This window comes from Athene noctua, chromosome 16, assembly GCF_965140245.1.
Source record: "Athene noctua chromosome 16, bAthNoc1.hap1.1, whole genome shotgun sequence".
In the NCBI taxonomy this organism is placed as follows: domain Eukaryota; kingdom Metazoa; phylum Chordata; class Aves; order Strigiformes; family Strigidae; genus Athene; species Athene noctua.
In genome coordinates, this window is record NC_134052.1 from 7,747,914 (window position 1) to 7,759,944 (window position 12,031).

The 12,031-nt window shown below is 42.8% G+C and overlaps 1 protein-coding gene across 3 annotated transcripts in view; it reads left to right on the forward strand.

Moving 5' to 3' along the window:
• Positions 1-6,333: 6,333 nt before the first annotated feature.
• The window catches only part of STAU1 (staufen double-stranded RNA binding protein 1), a 30,605-nt gene continuing 24,907 nt past the window's right edge, over positions 6,334-12,031 (forward strand). For all 3 annotated transcript variants that reach the window (XM_074920072.1, XM_074920073.1, XM_074920074.1), the window contains exon 1: positions 6,334-6,492. The gene's annotated coding sequence lies outside the window, so the exon portion shown is untranslated. The remainder of the gene's footprint in view (positions 6,493-12,031) is intronic.

Here is a 12,031-nt window from a genome sequence, read left to right on the forward strand (position 1 = left end):
ATCAACAGGTTTTCTTGAATCTGGTCTGTTGTGCAGTTTCAGACCCTTTTTGTTCATAGGTATGAAGTGAAAGCAATTCTCAAGAGTAAAATAATAAAGTGGTGATCATGAAAAGTATCTGCCTTAATGCTGATGAGAGAGACTGTGATGTGTGTTAGAAGTTTGCTGAAGCGCCTTGCAGAATGAATTTCAATAGACAGGCTGAAACCACATGGGAGATGTGTGACATTTGCAAGGAACTGAATGCCTACCTCGAATGTCAATGTTAATTGAGCTGTGGTCATTCAAAACCTGTAAGCCAAAAGGATACTCAGAACCCTGTCTGCTCTGCAGCTTTGTCTTTTTCCTTGGATAATAGGGAGAACAATTCTACAGGGAACTTGCAGACTTTTTTTCCTGTCAGCCTCAGAGAACCAAGATTAAATTGGTACTGGTGGTCATGTACCAGTAATTTGACAAGCTACCTTTGCATCTATTCCAGTAGACAGCCTATTATGCATGTATGCTAAGTAACCTTCTGCTGAAATGGGTTTCTTCAGCACTATGCAATATTAAGGGGCTCATATTAGACCATCTTAGTTCTGCTGTTCTAAGCAAGATTTCTTCACAGGACAGGTTGCCGAGATATGTAAGTGAACAGATGTTTCTTATCTTACTAGTATCAACTTAGATGGAACTGGACAGGATTTATAGCAACAAGCCAGAACCTTTTTGAGAGGTAGCCAAAGAAAAAGAGGCAGGCTCTTCCGAATGGAAAATTATCAGTGAATCTTGATGTTTGCTATCTTGCACTTCCTGCAATGTGTGACTTTTTGTTGTTGGACAGACATTCTGTGTGAATAAGTGCCTACGTGACTTCAGATCAACAAATACTAGTGGCATACTTGTCCTTTAGCTCACTGAAGAGTTGAGTAACTTAGATTTTGTAGACATGGCTGTGGCACTGTTTGTGACATGTTATTTAGTCCTGACATATTCTGCAGATTTCATAAGGCATGCAAGTGTTTATAATAGAGCACTTACCCTTTCAGGGAAATGAACTTTTCAAGTGTAGTGCAGGTAAGCAGATGCATCTCTGCTTCACAGTACAGGCCAATGTTATTGGCAGTGCCCTCACCTTCATTTAGGTGGAGACCTTATTGCTGCTTCTGACACCTCCCAGTCTCAAGGTTCAGAAGACAACAAAATGTTCCAACTATATTTATCCTTTGGTTTTAGTGGAAACCGATGCAAGCAGTGTTGTGACATTTTTTTTGAAAGATTGTTGAAATTCCCTAGGCCACCCTTGGGTGTATTCCTTGTTAAACTGGCAAATACTGGCTTCTTTAGAAAGCTCAGGCTGGAGACACCTGGTGTCAATGGATCTGCTGAGGACTTGGGAGCATCTAATTCATTGTTAGACAATTAACTCCTGCCCATCACCTGAGATATTCTGAAACACTTCTGAAATATGTAGCCAATTTGCCTTTGCAGCTGGTAATGGCAGGATTATTCAAGGGTAAAAAAGATTACTTCCTCTTATTTTGAGTATGAAATGAATAAAGGATACCAAATTTTGGGATCTTTTGACACCATGGAATTCTAATCTGCTGTCCTTTTTTGGAGCCTACTGAGTGACTTCTTGTTGTCAGCTTCTGAGGTTTTTGTAGCAGAATAATTAATTTATTGGTTTAAGAAAAAAACAAAACAGAACCCACCAACACCAGTACATATTTTTGTTTTCTTAGGCTGAAAATAGGCCACAATACTACCAGCATTCCCGCCATGTTGGCGGTACACATGAACACGAAATTCTGTTTCTCTATTTCTTTATATAAATATGTGCTCAGAGTCATGCTGTCAGTGAGCCAGACGTTTCATTCTAAAAATTCTCTGATGAGGCCAGAGCACATCCTTTCAGCTGACTTCTGCTTTCAGAAAACTTGATTTTCTTTAGGCTCTCAGTAGCTTGCTTGAATGTGCCTTCCATCAGGCTCTACTTCTTCGATTGTTGCATGTACTTCTGTACTCATTCCCCAGCCTTTCCACAAGAACAGCCTTCCCGAGAGCTGTAATACTGTCAAGAAGGGATAGGCTGGACTAAAGCTGTGAGAGCATGTCTTTGTACTGTCACCAGCACGAGATAGCCATACGGCATCGTGTGAGATTCTGGCTCAAAGGTGGTCACAGCAATCTGTCTGTTTACAGTTCTTTACCCTTCTCAGAAGTTCACTCCGTCTTGTACAGAAAAAGTTTATCATCCAGTCAGTGAGCTTCCCTTGATCAGTCCCAAGACTGCATGCTTCAAGCTGTCAAAAATGCTGCTAAAATCCTGGTGAATCACTTTGAAAACATGTTGACAAAACTTTGGAGGAAGTTTGCAGCGCAGCATCTATCCACCTGCACTAGCTTGGCTAATGAAAACTGCTCAGCGTTGGCAGTAGGGAGATGCAGGCATCCAGCTCTAGTTGGTGGAGTAAATTGTCTCACCTGACAAACAGCTGCCTCTGCCAGGCTGCACTCAGGGGCTCATGGCAGGTTGGTTTGGATGCAGCTATAGGCTGTGCTCCAAAATGGCTGGGCACTTTCCTTGTACCAACGCTCCCCGCTGTCAAACCTTGATTTTTGTCTTAAAACAGCTTAATACTTTCTTCATAGAAACAATAGTATTTCTCAATACCTGTTACCGGTTCTGTGGATTCCATCAACAAAAAAAAAAAAAACTGAGAGAAGAGTCATGCATGTTCTTTTAGCCCCCAGCAGAAATAATTGTGTTTTCTCCTGGTTTAGGCACTTGCTTTTAAAATTGTGTAGTTGTTAACTGACAAAGATATACTCTAGGCATGACTTCTCTGTGAAAATTTAAACCTATCTATAAATCTACCCAGCCATCAGAAAGTTGGATAAATGCTTTATTTCCCCTTAGCTTTCTACCCTTACTTATTTAAATGAAGTCATTATTGCCTTTAATATAATTTAGAGTAAATTTGAGGTGTTCATGGGGAATATGGGCTATAATAATAGGTACTAGTTAGTACATGAAAAGCTCAATGACTTCTGTTGACAGCTAGTTGCAGAGTGACTATAGGCTTAAAAATTTTCTCTCAACAAGCTTCTAATTCATGCAGTCAAATCTTATGCTGGACTTACTGTATTGTATTCAAGATGAGAATAGAAGAAAATACTTTAATAAGTAATACATCTTAATGGAAAGTAAAAGATACTTTGTTACAGATGAGTGACATGTCAAAAAAGTAGAATAAATGGGTTTTATTGTGGCTAGTTCATATATTTAGCTTCCTAGTAAAAAGTTTTCTTTTTCAAAAGCTGTGAAGAGAAATTCATATGCTGTGCCTGATATAAGGATATTTTGAAGTAAGTATTTAACAAAGAAAATATATTAATAACAAATATCAGATTTCTATATGAACATCTGAAAATAATTGCAGTACTGTTTCCTTCATAAGAACAAATGAAAGTTTCAAATATTTTACAAATTATTAACTAGAAATAAGTCTCTGTCCTTGTTTAAGCTGCTGCATAAAGAAGAGTGGAAAAGTCTTTTGTAACATTTTTGAATAATTAATAATCATACACATAATAGAGGAATAAATATCCTTCAAATGAAAGGGCAGATGTGTTGGGTATTTGAGGTGGCGTGCCAAGTGTTCCTCTGACTTTTGAATTGCATATGTATTTGCCTAAATTATGTTCAACTTTGTAATCTGGTTGTGGATACTTTTCATCCCAGTCATGCAGATTTTACATTTATCCAGACATTCACAATTTTCTTTTTTTTGGAAAAAGAGAACACAAAACTGAATTTTTAATGTAACTCAATCTAGGGGAAAAAAAAGTTAGCTTTGTAATTCCCTGCCTCCACTTACCCTTCTACAAAAAACCTGCACAACTGTTGTTTCTCTTACAGACAACATTAAGCCTTGCAGTAATGATTACACAACAGTTGAAGTTTCATTTCCTTCTGAAATATAACTGTTGCTGGCTTGGAATAATTAAAGCATCTAACAGCACATATTATTATGCAAAAGACCACAAGAACATACAAATAGGTGTTTAAATGTGATATGGGATATATATCTATATACTTATATACTGGAGAATGTCTTTTAAATGCTTTATTGTCAATTGATTTTAAGTGTATGATGTATTTTCTTTATGGTATCTTTGGAATCCAGATCAGCATTAAATACAGAAATGGATATGGAGCTTTAGGTATATTGGTTTTTATTTCTAATTTGTTTTTGCTGAAATGTTGTAGTTGTGATTCTCCCCACTAAATATGAATGTTTTTGCATTTACTGTAGAATCAAGTTACATGTATTTCATTCGTAAGTGTTGTGGGCTGGATGCCACATTTTTCTGCTGAACAATGGCAGAAATTACTGACTTGCAGTTTAATGATGCTATAGGGTTTAAATGCAACCTTGTAACTTAAAATGTATTTTTACCTGTTAAGAAAGATAAAATATTTCTAAAATAAAAGGTTCTCGTAGTATCTTTTCTGACAGAATGGATTGCCCTTTTCTACAATTGAGGACTGTTTAATATTGTAATTTTGCTAGTTGCATTGCTAGTGTAGATTTGTTATAAAAAGCAGTTATACTGCTTTCAGAGATCATACAGGTTAGGAAGAGTGTTGTTGTCTTTAAAATACTTAAAGATACTTAATTTTTAAAAAATTGATGGTGGTATTTATTTGTATCTTGTAGGACATTTTGGTTGCTACAGTGACCCTGAAAGGGAAGCTTCTGCTGTCAGGAGTTAACTGGACAGCTGCATGCTACTGTTAATGTAGTTTTCACTCTTCTTTCAAGAGCTGTGGTCTCTGAAGGAACATAACAGTATTTAAAGGCTCAATTTGTATGACAAATCTAAAATTACTGTAAATTATAGACTTCACTAGTGGTATGCTGGAATTTTTGCTTTCTTAATGCAAAATAAATGCATTCAGATTTTTGCTTTGACTTAAGTTGCGTACGTGGATTCACTCCAGGTAGTAATTTCAAGAGTCCAGCAGAAACAATCACAAAATAACTGAGAGCCATGGTTAAGGTAGTGGCAGTTAATTATTGGCAGTTGCAGGGAAGACTTTGGGAAATGAGGGAATAGATGCAAAAGGGAAAATTAAAGCTGTGCATAGGAACTAAACAGATTTAGCTTATGTACCTTTTACATATATTATTTAGATTCAAATTTAAAGCTTTAATCTAAGTGTACTCGTTAGCTGCTGTATTAAATGATGTTCGTTGTGTGCTGCTGTACACACAAGTTGTGTCATTTTTTCCTGGGTAGTATCTGCTCAAAGGATTTTGTGTGTATTTAGTTACTGGTTTTCCTTGTACTATCTTCTTAGGTTCAGCATGATTTTTCCTTACCACCGTTTTGAAATCTGAGATTTTTTTTTAATGCCCTTCCCTAGTTCTGTTGGCTGACATTTGTTAACTCATTTGAAAGTAACTTTACCCTGACTTTTAACCTGAATGCACCCGCTCTGAACGCGGATATGCCTTCGGCCTCCTTTCCTTTCCCTTCACAGGCAGACCCGGCTGCCCAGGGGCCACAAGCAAGTTCTGCGTTTCTTTCGTTTCAGATTTTGTCCTTTCCCAGAAGTGCAGGGATGGAAGTAGAAAATGGGTATTTCCTAGACGCGTCTTTGCGCTCTCACCCCCAGAAATGAAGCAGAGGCACAGGGCGGGCGGGCTGAGCAGAGCCCCGCTCCCAGCCGCGGCGGTGCGCCGGGGGCTGCGGGCCCGCCGGCCTCTCGCCCCTCATAGCAGCCGCGCTGCCAGCGGCGGCCGGGCCCAGGGTGGGCTCCGATCCCGCGGGGCCTCGCACACGCCCTCGCAGGCGCCGTCGGCCGCGGCCCGGCCCTACGCGCGCGCACACACCGCCCCCCGCCTCAGTGCCGGCGGATCCCCCGCGCCCGCTGAGCGAGCGCGGCGGCCGGTCGCCGGTGCGGGAGGATGCGGGCGGAGAGGGGAGCGGCCCCGGAGGAAGGCGGCCGGGACCGACCCGGCGCCCGCAGGAGCCGCCTGCGAGCAGTGGCGGCAGTGGCGGCAGCGGCGCTCCCCGGTCCGCTCCCTCCAGCGCCGCCATCTTGGCGGGGCAGGCCGGGAGCTGTAGTCCCCCCGCCCCGAGGCGGGCCGCGGCCCTCTCGCCGGGCGCGCCGGGACTTGTAGTCGCGGCGAAGGGGGCGGTGCTCTCAGCCGGTCCCCGCGACCATTGGCTGAAAGCGCGGAGGGGGGCGGCGCCCTAGGGGGCTCGACCGCTCTCGATTGGCTATCCGCCTGCCCCGCCTCCCTGCGGGGTGTCGTCACTTCCTCCCCGGCCGGAGCTGGCCCCGCTCATTCTCTTTAGTGTTTGCCCTGTGCCCGCCGCCTCCCTCCGCTGCCGCGGTCGCCCCCCGGCCCCCCCCGGGACCCGGCCCATGGACTGAGCCGCCCGCTGGCCCGCACCACCAGCCGGCCCGGGAGCCGCAGCCCAGGCAGCCAGGTGAGGGGGGAGGCGGCCCGGGCTCCCCCCGGCGCTGAGGCAGCGGGGCGGGGGGTGGCGGCGGCGGGGCCTAGCGGGGGCCGCGCCGAGCCGTGCCGGCGGGGCTGTGGGGAGGGGACAGCCCCCACGGCGGGCGGGCCCGCCCCCCTCTACTCCCCCCTGCTCCTCTCCTCCCCCCGCCGCTTCTCCCGCCCTCCCCCCCCCCCCCTCCCCTTCCCACCTCCCGTCCCTCCACGGGGCTCTGCCCGGCTCCGGGGGGCGGCGGCGGGCCGGGCGGGCAGCCCCCAGCCCTGTCCCCACTGTCTGGCGGGGGCCCGGCGCGGGGGGAGTGGGTCAGGTCGCGGCGGGGCCGTCCCCGCTGAGCCGTGGCGGAGCCGCTGGTGGGGGCAGCGCAGGCCCCTGCCCGAGCGACCGCGGCGCCCCCAAGCCCGCGGGGCGAGTGGCGGGGGCGGCCGGTGACTTGGCCGGCCCCGGCGAGGGAGGTGACAGCGGCGGGGCTGGGCTCCCTGAGCTCTGTGAGACGGGGCAAGCGGCAGCACCAGGCACCCCGAGTGCTCCAGGCAGGTGATGTTGGCAATCCTTCTCTGCCCGCAGTCCCCGTTTCAGCTGAGAGGGCGACAGTGGTGGCTTTGGGCCCCCCCGGAACAGGGGTTGATGGCAGCTCGGCTGGTTTAGGCTCTCTGAGCCCCTTGGAGAAAGTGGCTGTAGCCATCCCACTTCTCCAGATCGCCCAGAGCGGGTGACAACAGTCACAGACTTCTGCAAAGTCTCAGGGGCACATGATCTTGGTAGCAAAACTCCCGAGACTGAACTAGACTTGTCTGACTGTTCTGATAAAAGGTGTAGATATGGTGACAACAGCAGGAGACGCCCCCAGCCTTCTTGTACAGATTACAGTGCAAACACTGAGACAGCTGGTATTAGCAGCTTTAGCTTGCTTTCTGAACACTGGCATCATCACACTTTCTCCTCATTGCCCACTGGGTTTGGCAGCCATCACTGCACCAGTCTCACTTTTCACTGTTTTTTGATCACAACACTAGTTTTTCAAGAGATGTAATAGCAACAAGTTCCTTTTAAATCTTTACACGTCTTCTATCTGTCCTAGAGGTTTTACAGGGTTTAATTGGTTTGGGTTTTCCATCTAGGTGATACTGTAGCTAGTAATGTTGACAGCCATTTTTCTGATTTATGCATCTGTCGGGTATTTTTGTCATTGCTTTTCTGGCAGGGTTAAGGCAAACCTGGGAGGAACATCATTTGGAATGTAAAAGCTAGGTGTATATATAGCAGTGAAATAAAATAACTGAATGCAGTCCTTTGTCTACTTTTGGAATAGTATATTTATAAAATCTTTTTTCTAACTAGAACATGCAAGTGTATTACATAGTTCCCTTGCTCAAATTGGCAGAAATATATTTTTTTTAAATACTAGTGAACATCAGAACTTGAGTTTTAATGATGCAGCTATAGATATGATGTAATAAAGTGATTTATCTATTGATCATCTCATATATGCAACAAATTTGTATTTTCAAACTTTTACAGAGATATTCACTGGATGTCTGTCACATCTTGATGGAAATTTAAAAAGCCAATGGGTTGAATTTTTTACTGTATTTTTTTATTTTCTGATGTTGGATCAGAATCTCATTTCAAAACTCTCCTTAAAGGGTGTATGCAAGATACAATTATTTTTTTATTATTATTTTAAGCAGCCACTCTTTCTTTGAAATTTTTCATAACATTTGTCATTAATCATTTTTTCACTATCAATACCAGTCAGTCAAAGTATTAGGTATTTTGTGGCAAAATTAAAGTATTCATAGTTTGAAATAAATTTGGGGTGATACAACTGTACAAAGTCAGAGCAAAAGTAAAAGCTGCTCTGTGCCTTTCAGATCTTGCTGAAGAACAGCAACTTTATTCTGAAGACATAGGAACTTTCAAAAAAAAATTTGTAATTGCTTTGTCTAGGATCCTTGCTGAGGGGTTGATTATTTTATTAGAGTTCTTGAAGATGGAACTGGAACAATAGAGGAGATCTCTGCACTGATTACCATGTTAACTGTAATCAGTATCAGTGGGCTTTTTTGACCTATTCTACTGCAGAGGAAAAAAAATTGTTAAATATTTTGTTGCAGTACTAATTCAGCTAGAAGTAAGCATTTAAGCATTTATCTTTATTCATGATTGGCTTATCACTTTCTGGTTTATTATGTTTGGAACTGTCTCGTTTATGTGTACATCTGCTAGTTCCCTCTTTGCCTTCAGATTTTACTTTCAAATTTTAGCTTTTCATCACCTGTTCTCTTGTTAATAATCCATGTTTTATCTCCCAAACTAATTTACTTAATATTCAGCATTTTGCCCTTCATCTTACCATACTCAAAAAGAGCATAATCTTTTTCTACAGTGTATCTTGCCTTTGAGATGTACTCTGTCTTGCCCAAATATTATAGAAAAAGATTTATCTAAGAAGAAAACATTGTTTGGCTGGTGTTTTACATTTTGTGTAAATAGCCGTAAGTCTGTAAAATTTGTAGTCTTTTTTTTATCTTGATTGGTAGCGTTGTTATTAAACGCTGTTGTAGTAGTCAAACAATTTAGAATTTTGTGCTATATATTACAAAGTTACCCCTGATGTAGGTTTTTCAAAGGTATATTTGAAAGCAACCGTCTCAACAAACCTTCTAGAATTTGTGGGAATTTGTTCTTTGTGCTCCAAAATGGTTGACTGTGGGACAAAAGAGACTCAGCCACCATATTTTTTTATCTTGATTTAGTTATTTAAAGCTTCTTTAAAAAAAGGGAGAGAGAGTGAATGTTTCTAACTGGTATTTTGTTTAGGTAATGAATGCACTGTAATATTCCCCAATTTGCAAACAGTAGGTGAAAATGGTGTGTTGGACAGTGGGTCTGTCTTTGATGGGACCATAAATTCTGATTTGAGCTGTGTGGGATTGGCCTCCTCTGTCAGACCAGCTCAGCAGATTGTTCCTGTGTGGCAGATAAGCGCTACAGCAGTGCCGTGCTTTTACCCAAATGAGGGTTGGTTGACACTGAGTGGCAACAGAGCTACAGGCATGTGAAAATACAGGTGTCAGAGAATAAATGTGCATTCCACAGTTCACTTAGTTGTGTCAGTTCTGCCTAGCCCTCACCTCTGATACCTACATCCTTTTGCAAGGACAGGACTTGGGGTTTGTGTTCTAGTTGCCCATGTGTGAAACAGGGATAAATGAACTTTTCTGCTTTGAGAACAGTTTGTTGTTGATAAGGAACAGTTAATCTTCTTTGCTAGCTATGTGACTGAAGGGTCAGTAGCTGTTCAGATGAACTATGTTATGAAGCATCTGCTTTTCAGGAAGAAATTAACACTTAATTTAAAACCTTGTTTCCTATAGTTAAAACTTTTTCTTGGATATTGTTTATGATGTGATTTTTAGTTGGTGATGTCAAGAGGTCCTTGTAATTTGAACCTCGATGGTTTTATCTGGTATCAGTTCTGTTTCTCATTCTACTCTGGTCTTGTTCAGTAAAAACCCTTTTCTGCCAAGTGCTGGTGGGTCATGAATGAACGCAAAGGAAGTTTTAATGGGGTTCACAGGCAACTCTGTAGCAGGCAGCATAGTGAGATGTCATAACTTCCAACCTCCTCAATGTGCGCATCCCAAGGAACAGGATACCTTTCCATATTCTGGTCCTGACAGTGATTAAAACCCAATTCTTCAAGGGTTTAGTCTCTCTTGTATTTTTAAGTGGTTTACAGAGTTCAGAGCCATGGGAGATCCCCCTTTTTGCCAAACCTGTTACTTAACAGCCAGGCCATTGTCTTCCTCTGATAAGAGACAGAAATGTGCTGTTACAGTCAGGTACACAAAAGTGTGTCCACAACCATGGGAATCTGGACTGAGAGGCACTCCAGGGAGTGAAGTAGTCCATCCCTCTGCGGTGTCAGGTATGCCAGCCTCATTCTAAATGGATGTTTTATCAATTACTTTAAGTTTGCCAACAGTGAAGTCACCTCTGCCACCCAAAGCAGTATAGTTCATTGCAGCCATTACTATCAGAAAGCATTTTCCTGATGCACTTTTAAGCCTCTTGCCTCTAGATCTGACACGTTAAGCATGAAGAAAAGATTTTTCTTTTTCACTCCAAAACCCCTTTATGTACTTGCAGACTGCTGGTTGTCAGGCCCCAGCCAGCCCTCCCCTCTTCAGCATATACAAGGCCAAATCCTTAAGTGTTTTTCTTATAGGTCATATTTTTCTAAAGCTGAATGTTTTGTGCTTTTCCTACTTTGTTTTTGCTAACTGGGTCCACATCTGTCTTAAAGCATGGTGGTACTCATGTGTGGATGCAATGCTCCAGCTGAGGGCTCAGGAACACTTGAGTACAGAGTAGAAGGACTACTGCCGATACCTCTCAGGCTATTTTTCCATTTCTGCATCTCTCTGATGATTGCTTTTTCTAAAAGAGCCTGTCAGCATTGGCTTGTGTGAAGTAACAATGTTATATTGGTTGTAACTCTTCTCACACCCTGATGGTGTCAATTGGTGTTTTTTTCTGTCCTGTGTTTGATCAACAGACAGTCCCTGCCCAAAATATCGCTGAGATCAAGTGATTAATTTTTGAGCCAGGTTAGACCACCAGAGATGGCTGGAGAAAATTCAGTTGTCTTTATATAACTTGGTTTTGACCCTACCTGAGAGTATTACCCATTTCCTTGTTTTCCAGGTGCTTAATTAAGCTCCCAAAAAACTTCCAGAAGAGAAGTTGAACTGACAGGACTGTAATCCTCTTGTCTCCCTTCTTCACTTTCCAGTTAAAAAAATAGGCATGATGTCTGTCTTTTTCAGGCTCTGTATCCTCACCTGTTCTGCAGGACTCTTCCAAGATAACTGGTTGTAGTTCTAACATTTGTTGTAGGATTTTGAAATGTCTGTCTGAAATAAATTCAAGAGCTTGTTTATCTACATCCTCTTCTAACCTTAATCAAGATTGTGATCTTACCCATTTTGTGGCTCGTAGTAATGTTGCTAGCATCTGCGTGCAGTTGGCTTTAGTCATGGAAAAGAAGGATTAAACACTTTGTGCTATATTTGTAAGCAGAGTAAAATAAGTTTTGATTTCCATTTAGAGCAGTCCATGCAGTGACAGGTTTCATATTAAGTACTGAAGCAATTTTATTCTAAAATAGATTTCACTAGGTTGACTTTTTATAGAGCTATTTATGAGTGAAATCATTAAACTGGAAAAGTAGCCAAAAGGTAAAATTTGTATCAGATTTTTGCAGTTAATAGCTGCCAGAGTTTCTCAGGTTAGTGGCTTGCTTTTGGTTTGCCTTTGTGAATTAAGGTCTAATTTCAGTAGCTGATCTCTAGGGCTGTTAGGAAGAAGGTTAACTTCTACGTAACTGGAAGCCTTCTTGCAGAAAGAAAATTTGCAGGTGACTTAAAATTCTGCAAAGAGCACTATTGTGAGATTCCACAGTTTGTGTAAGAAAAATCACTTGGGTTTGGGGAAAGAGCAAGGA